General features: G+C 35.3%; 1 protein-coding gene across 1 annotated transcript in view; it reads left to right on the top strand.

Moving 5' to 3' along the window:
- The window catches only part of Octalpha2R (alpha2-adrenergic-like octopamine receptor), a 352,721-nt gene that overhangs the window by 111,244 nt on the left and 233,977 nt on the right, over positions 1-7,500 (top strand). The gene's annotated exons all lie outside the window — the stretch shown is intronic.

Below are 7,500 nucleotides of genomic sequence, written 5' to 3'. Positions count from 1 at the left end.
GCTTTCAAGCTGGAAAGAATCCTTTGTATTAGCCGAGATAGTAGTGACATATTGTAGTTTAGCAGAAACATATAATGGTAAACATGACTGACCTTTTTCAACAACAAATGCACAAGTTGACCATTCCTGACATTTAGAGAAGGTCGCATATGCTGGGCTTTGTCCGTGAGAGGGAACAAAAACCAAATCCTTTGTCAAAACATGGGGTTCCATACTTCTCCATTCAGGAAGCTGGATTGCTTGGCTTGACATTTGTTAGTAGGCTGACCTGGGATTCTCGTTTGACTGACATTCAAAGCAAGTGCAAGAAAATAAGAGGCCGATTTTGTCTGCTCCAGCATTAGTTAGTTATTGCCATATTTCATATGGTTTTCTTTTGTACAATAGTGGAATTGCTATATTTCTTATTGTTTTCTAGTATACAGTAGTGAATATTTCTCTTTCGCCTGGTCACTGGTTCTCGTTTGATAGGTAATTTGTTATTAAAAACATTATATATATATATATATATATATATATATATATATATACTGTATATATATATATATATATATATATATATATATATATATATATATATATATATATATATATATATATATATATATATGTGTGTGTGTGTGTGTCTGCTTGTGTCTGTATATGCAAATGGATTTGCTGTTTCACATGAGCTTGAGGCTGGCTTTGGCCTTGCACTGCAGCAGCTGTAGTCAGTGGTTGTTCATACGCGTTGTGAGTAATAATTTTTCCTAAACTCAACTTATACATCTCGTACGTCCGCATTGTCCTTGATTATATGAGCTAAATTTTTTTAGGGCGAGAACATTTTTGCTTATTTCCAAACCCACAGTTTTTTAATTGCTTAACATTAACTTTTATTACTTGGTGAGAAGGATGTACAGTATAAGTCAGACACTTTAAGAAAAGAGGGAATAGATGCACGAACAAAGGACGAAGTTTACGATGTGGTTTATACCTTGAAATGAAGAGGTTTTACTATCTAGTAAACGCAAAAGCACGTGACAGTGAGATATGAGGGCGCAGTTTGCGGTGGGAAAATCGATACAGTAGCAGAGCTCCTTCCTGGGATGTATATAAAATAGTTAGGGCCCTAGCCACTTTTTACATAGAATTCCTTTCTTCATTCAATTGTTAGAGGACGAATACTATCTTTCTGTCTTTCATGCCACTACTTTTATGGTGAATGGTTAATAAATACTAATACACACACGCATATATATATACATATATATATATGTATATATAATATATATACATACTATAGATACATGTATATATATACAGTATATATACATACATATATATATAAGTATGTTTGTGCGTATGCGTGTATTTGTTCACGTGTGTGTATGTGTGGCCGAGTGCGTTCGTGGGCATGCGTGTATGTTCTAAACAGCTCCACACACATGCATGTATACAACTCATACCTCCATACTCACGTGGACTCTGAAATGCGAGTGCGTATGTAGCATATATGTCATTGTTTGCGTATGAGTTCTGAAGGAATTTACAAACACACACCAACACTAAGGAAAGCGTCAAGATACCAACAGGCCTAGCTGCTGTTGCTGCTGTTATATCTTTTAAGGAAATGAATCTTTCCGTGTTTCGTTGAGTGTCGGTGACAGCCCTTGTTACGGGAGGAGTGGGACTTCTCTTGTTCATTAATTTAGAGGCGCCGTTTGTCAATTCTGATGAAGGTCTGGAAAGAACTTCTCTCGTCTGTGGCTATGTGTTGAAGTGGGCTGAAGCATTCGTAGGCTCCCGAGAGAGCGGCACTGTTTATAAACTGAAAAGTTTCCCCTCCGAGTCGAGAACCTTTTAGAGAACCGGGGTATATATGGCGTAGTCTTCCATCCACGGTTACTGTAGGACTTTTGTCATCTCTTCAGGAAGGTTGTGCTTCTCGTATGTGAACCACTTCAGTAACACCTCACATTCCATTGAACGTGTTGTGAAGGTTTTATCTACACTACAGTCAATTAAATTTAAATTATTCATTGGGTCTGTTTATCGAAACCCGAGATATCCTTGTTACATTTGTTTTAATTTGTATGAAAAGGGGTTTATCGTCAGTTTTGTAATTTGAATATTAAAGGCCATGGTTTAAAGCACACTCTTATTATTCCCTAACTCCAAAGAGAGAGAGAGAGAGAGAGAGAGAGAGAGAGAGAGAGAGAGAGAGAGAGAGATTAAACCCGTCAGAGAGCTATATGGTCAGTTCCATTATAACCTGTCGTGCATCTGTCGACCTTAAGCAGTGAATTATATATCTGGTATACAATTTACTGTGGTTGTTGTTGTTGGTTGCAGCCAGTCTGGAAAAAACCATTCTGCTAGTACCCTCATTCCAAGTTCAAAATGCACGCTGACAATAATAAAGGAAACCCATATAGAGTTATCCACCCCTAAATTGAAAAGAAGTATAAGAACACTTATAAACACACACACACACATGTATACGCGTATCTTTAAATACATATATATATGTGTGTGTGTGTCTGTATATATATTTATACACAGACATGTGTATGTGTGTAGGAGAGAGATAGATAGATGTCAGGAGTTAGTAATTTGCATAGGAAGCCATTTAATTTACCGTCCACAATAGCGTGAAGCCGGTCGCGTGTATCGAAGTGAGATTTTTTCAGTCCTGTTGAAAGATTAAGTTATGCAATTAGGGAATCTTTTGTGTTCCAATATTAAACAGGAGTGAGGTACAAGGTAGGACAGTCCTGAACGCTTATCAACAATGAATAAATATTGTCGAAGTAAATTGAGCCTTTATTGAAAAGGACAGTTTTTTACGAATAAAGGAGACATTGTGGATGATTAAATTTTCAGTTTCTTCTTATTATGTTTCTTCTTTGAATAAGATTATTTGATATCCCACAAATGAATAAAAAGTCAGAGGTTTATATCATATACTTTGGTCTTGAAAGCATTTTCATTGTCGATCATTTTCCAGTCCTGTTAGTCAAATGGTAATTAAAATTATAATTTATCGTCTCCGTACGAAAATTATGTACAATTAAATAAAACTCTATAGCCTGCTTGATAAAGAATTTCAAAAACCTTTGGCCCACTTCCCATGTTTTAGTTTACCCTGATCGATTCTTTTCTGAGAAACAGCAACTTGTTCCATTGTTCCATTAAGCATTGTTGCACTCACCTGATACAAAATGGTCCCAATTCCTGGTATGAGAGGTGCAAAGAGTACTGTGATGGACAGTGTCTCCAGTGAAATAAAGATAAATTTGTAAGTTATTAAAAATGGCTCCGCCAGTAGATTATTTTCTAGCTAAAGATCCTCTTTGTGTCTCTTACTTTACTCATTTAAGTGTAAATACTTATAGTGAAAATCTCTGTGCCTTTTGGCTCCAGGTTTTTTATTCTAAATTAAAATTTTCCGCATATAATTATAAGAGTTCTTTTCTTCTGATAATCCTGAGACCCTCATAACTTTACCTCTGTTCCTCAGATTTAATTACCTTTGCATGCATTGGCATGACTTTATTCTCCTTTAATATTAGGTTTTTATCCACAGTATAGTTTGCGAGATTGAAATTGCCTAAGAGTTAAGGCAAAAGAGCTTGCACTCCGTTTTTTTTCACATTCCATGTGACCATATATATATATATTATATATGTATATATATAAATTTATATATATATATATATATGTATATGTATATATATTTATATATATATATATATATATATATATATATATATATATATATATATATATATATATATATATATATATATATATATAAAGTTGTTTGTCACTGATACACATGTGATTTTTTGTATGCACGAATATTATGCCACAAATATAATTTAATATTAAATTCACTATTCCTTGGAAGTAACTTACACCAAAGGAATTTTATAATTGATAATTGCATCTGACCCGGCTAGGATACGAACCTGGTCCTATGATTTGGATGCAGTGGTAGACGGTCGACTTAGCCAGTCAGCTATTAAGAGAGATATATGTTGATATCGATTCTGTTGCACGTATTCCTCTCGAATTCTGGGTTTGTGCTTAGAATCGGGGCTCACAGGTAGCGTGAGTTATTTGATTTCTGTCATGTGTGCTTTATTATTGTGCAAAATTCCAAATTCAAAACTTCCATTGTTTGGAATAATGGTCTTTTTATATGAAATTAAAGTAACAGCCTAACCGTTTTTGGTACCAGGATTTCGTTTCAAATGTATTTTAACTATTTTTTCATTCCTCGCTGATTCCGCAGCGAATATTTAAGAGGGAAAATCCGAATGCACTCACGCCATAAGCTTTGTGCTTTATCGACCGTCCATCTTGTTAAGAGACGTTCAGCTGTCAATATCTGCGCGAATACCGAAGTATCGTTATATATCTGTGATGGCTTTCATTGTCAATCCTCCGCTAACGAATTGTCGTGCCGGCAAGCAGAGCGAACGGCAATCATTTTGAACGGCCGGATCCGTCGTAGTCGCAGTGCGTAAACACGAGAGCAGCATCACGGTGGAATTGCGTAATGGCCCCGGACAAACATCGTGAGGTTTACGCTCCTCTATTGTACGAGACGCCGAGGAGCATACCCATATCTTCTTAATTATTATCGCAGTCCAGATGGAATAAAGAAATGCGTTTAAAATAAACTCTCTTATCGCCGTTACTTCTTTATGTAAACATTTGAACTGCAAAATAAACGTGCTCGAAAATGATCTCTCCCTCGTCTGAATTTCATCCACCGTTATGTGGCAACTTCCTAAGTTATCGTCGTTTCCTTAGCAACAACAGGGAAAGGAGGAAGTAGGAAGTCATTGTCGAATGAACTTTTCCTGGAAAAAATTATAACTTTGTGTGTGTTTGTAAACGTTGCTCTTTATTTGGCTGTATGTTTTTCTTTCCCACATCAAGTGGAATATGTTCAATTTGTTCTTGAATCTGCCGTGATATTATTTGTGGAGCCTGAATCGCTGTCACAAAAAAATAATACTTGGAGTTTTACTCAAAATACCAATGCACAAAAATATTCATAAAGCTTTCTGCTATTGGATGTTGACCTTGTACGAGTAATAATAATCGAAACACGAGGCGAGAGATTATTATGTTATTATTCCATTTAATCACATTTGTTGTAACCAGTAAAGTTCTGAGAAGCAGTTTTAGTCACCCGGACTTCCTCTCTTAAAGGTCCTTGAATCTAATTAATGATACAGGGTAGGAATTATTTTATTCCAGACATTTTCACATTTTATGATAAACTCGTTTTAACACCAAATGTTACATCTCACGCTCCACCTTAAGAGAAACAAAACAGAGAATATTTTTAATGTAGAAATAAATGAGAAAGAAATTCATGTCTTCTTAACACCAAGTGTTTCATCTTGTGCTCCAGCTTAAGAGAGACAAAATAGACAGCTTTTCAAAGTGGGAGTAAATGAGGCACGAAATTTATTTGAAAAGAGTAAAAAAAAGAAGACCAAAAAAATCTACAAGCTGTCTTTGTTATCCCTCGAACAACTCTGGCTTACTTAGGGTTGAGACCAGAGGATATTTCACAACTCTTAGTTCCTTATATATTTTCTCTTGATTTTCTTTTTAATCGCTTCCACTGATATGAATGTCAAGAGAATAATTTGCATTTATAATTTCTCTGTTTCTTTTAAAGCGACCCGGAATCAATTTCTAATGCATGATTCTACCAGTTCCTCATTAGTAACGTTCGCAATCATACCGAATGTTGAAATATTCAACAAAATCTCGCAATAACAAAACCAAATAACTGTACATTTGTAGTAACCATTTTCATCACGAAATAGTGTTCTCGAAGACGTCATATGAAAGTGTTCTAATGTTTTATTTTTATGGAAGGATGCTATTTATAAGTAGCTCAGACTCCAGAAAAATCTCCTTGACTTACTTTGATCATCTGAATTATAGGTCTACACCTCTGTTATTTATTTATTTATTTTTTATTTAGTTATTTATATATTTATTTATTCATTTATACATAAATATAAACATCTTTCCAGGGGAGCCTAGATGTCATCAGGTTCGTTTGGCGTCCGTAAGTCTTGGTGTCCAGGGCCTGTCTTCGAAATTTACTCGTGAGTTGTAACTCAGGTAGCATACATTGACGCCTTCAATATCATTAACATATATTTCAGGTAAAAAATATTGGATTTGAGCAACGCCCACTCACAGACGTATAGCAAATAATTATGTCGAATGTCAAAAAATTTCCTCACAGCTTTTTAGTTGACAAACTTTTCCGAGTGGAATCTGTCGGAATATCAGTCGGGTAAAACGATTTGAATAAATAATTCTCACAAGAATAGGATCTTGTGTACGTGAGTCCACTATCTAATAAAACACAAACATGCTTATTTCTTAATCTACATCTACATAACAATAACAAATAAAGATAATCGGAAATATTCGTGAAATTTACGCTCCGTTTAAATTCCGCGCAAGAATTATTCTTATTTTAGTTAGGGCAAAAATCATTAAATTTTTCATTCATCTATTCATTCTCCAACCTCTTGGTCTCAGGGCAGCTTTTCACCCAAATGAAAAGCGGAAAAAAAAGAGGTGTTTTGCCCGTGAAAATGGCTGTATCGTCTGCTGTTTCCCGAGGACATGCTGCACGGTCGCTGCAATGCCTTTAGAATTCTGCGATTTTCTGCATTTTTTGCTCTGTGAACGGGTATATAGGCGGTATTCTCATTCTCTCTCACTGTGTACACAAACTTTATATATTATATACATATTGTGTGTGTATGTGTGTATGCATATATATGTATATTTATGTGTATGTATGTATATAGTGTGTATATATATATATATATATATATATATATATATATATATATATATATATATATATATATATACATATATATATATATATATAGTTATAGTAACTACGAAGATGACCTGAACAACAAAATATCTTAGCGGCTCCAGAACGAGCTACACTGGCTGGAGAGTGTTCCAATAATTCTAAATTAATCTCTCTTGATTAAAGTGGTGAATGAGGTACTTGATTCAAAACAAGACCGAATAAGGCGCTGGTGCTACCAGCTTCATCCTAAATACTCTTGTTAGTAACAGGACTAATACCTTCTGAAGTTAGATTCCCTAAAAAAAAAAAAAAAAAAAACCATATGGTGTGGTATAGTACAGAGGGCCTTTGTGAAGTTCTGTCATGCCTCTCCCCCACTTCACCTACAATTCTTCACTCATATCCCGCCTCCGCTCACATACAGTAGGTCTCATCCGAGTGTGCCTGGGTCTTCCATCTGTTCTGGTGCCCAAAGGAGCCCGACTGACACTATCACGTATTCATCTCCCAGGCGTTGTATGAGGAATATGTTCAAGCCATCTTCATCTTCCTTTTATATGACCTGCATTTAGTTGAATACACCAGACCTTCAGGAAGGTAAGCTGGGCCTGATTTTCATCAGCAATATCTGCTGACTA

The sequence above is a fragment of the Macrobrachium rosenbergii genome, chromosome 27 (assembly GCF_040412425.1).
Source record: "Macrobrachium rosenbergii isolate ZJJX-2024 chromosome 27, ASM4041242v1, whole genome shotgun sequence".
NCBI lineage: Eukaryota > Metazoa > Arthropoda > Malacostraca > Decapoda > Palaemonidae > Macrobrachium > Macrobrachium rosenbergii.
The sequence above is the reverse complement of the archived record's forward strand: the minus strand, read 5'-3'. Positions and strand labels throughout refer to the sequence as shown.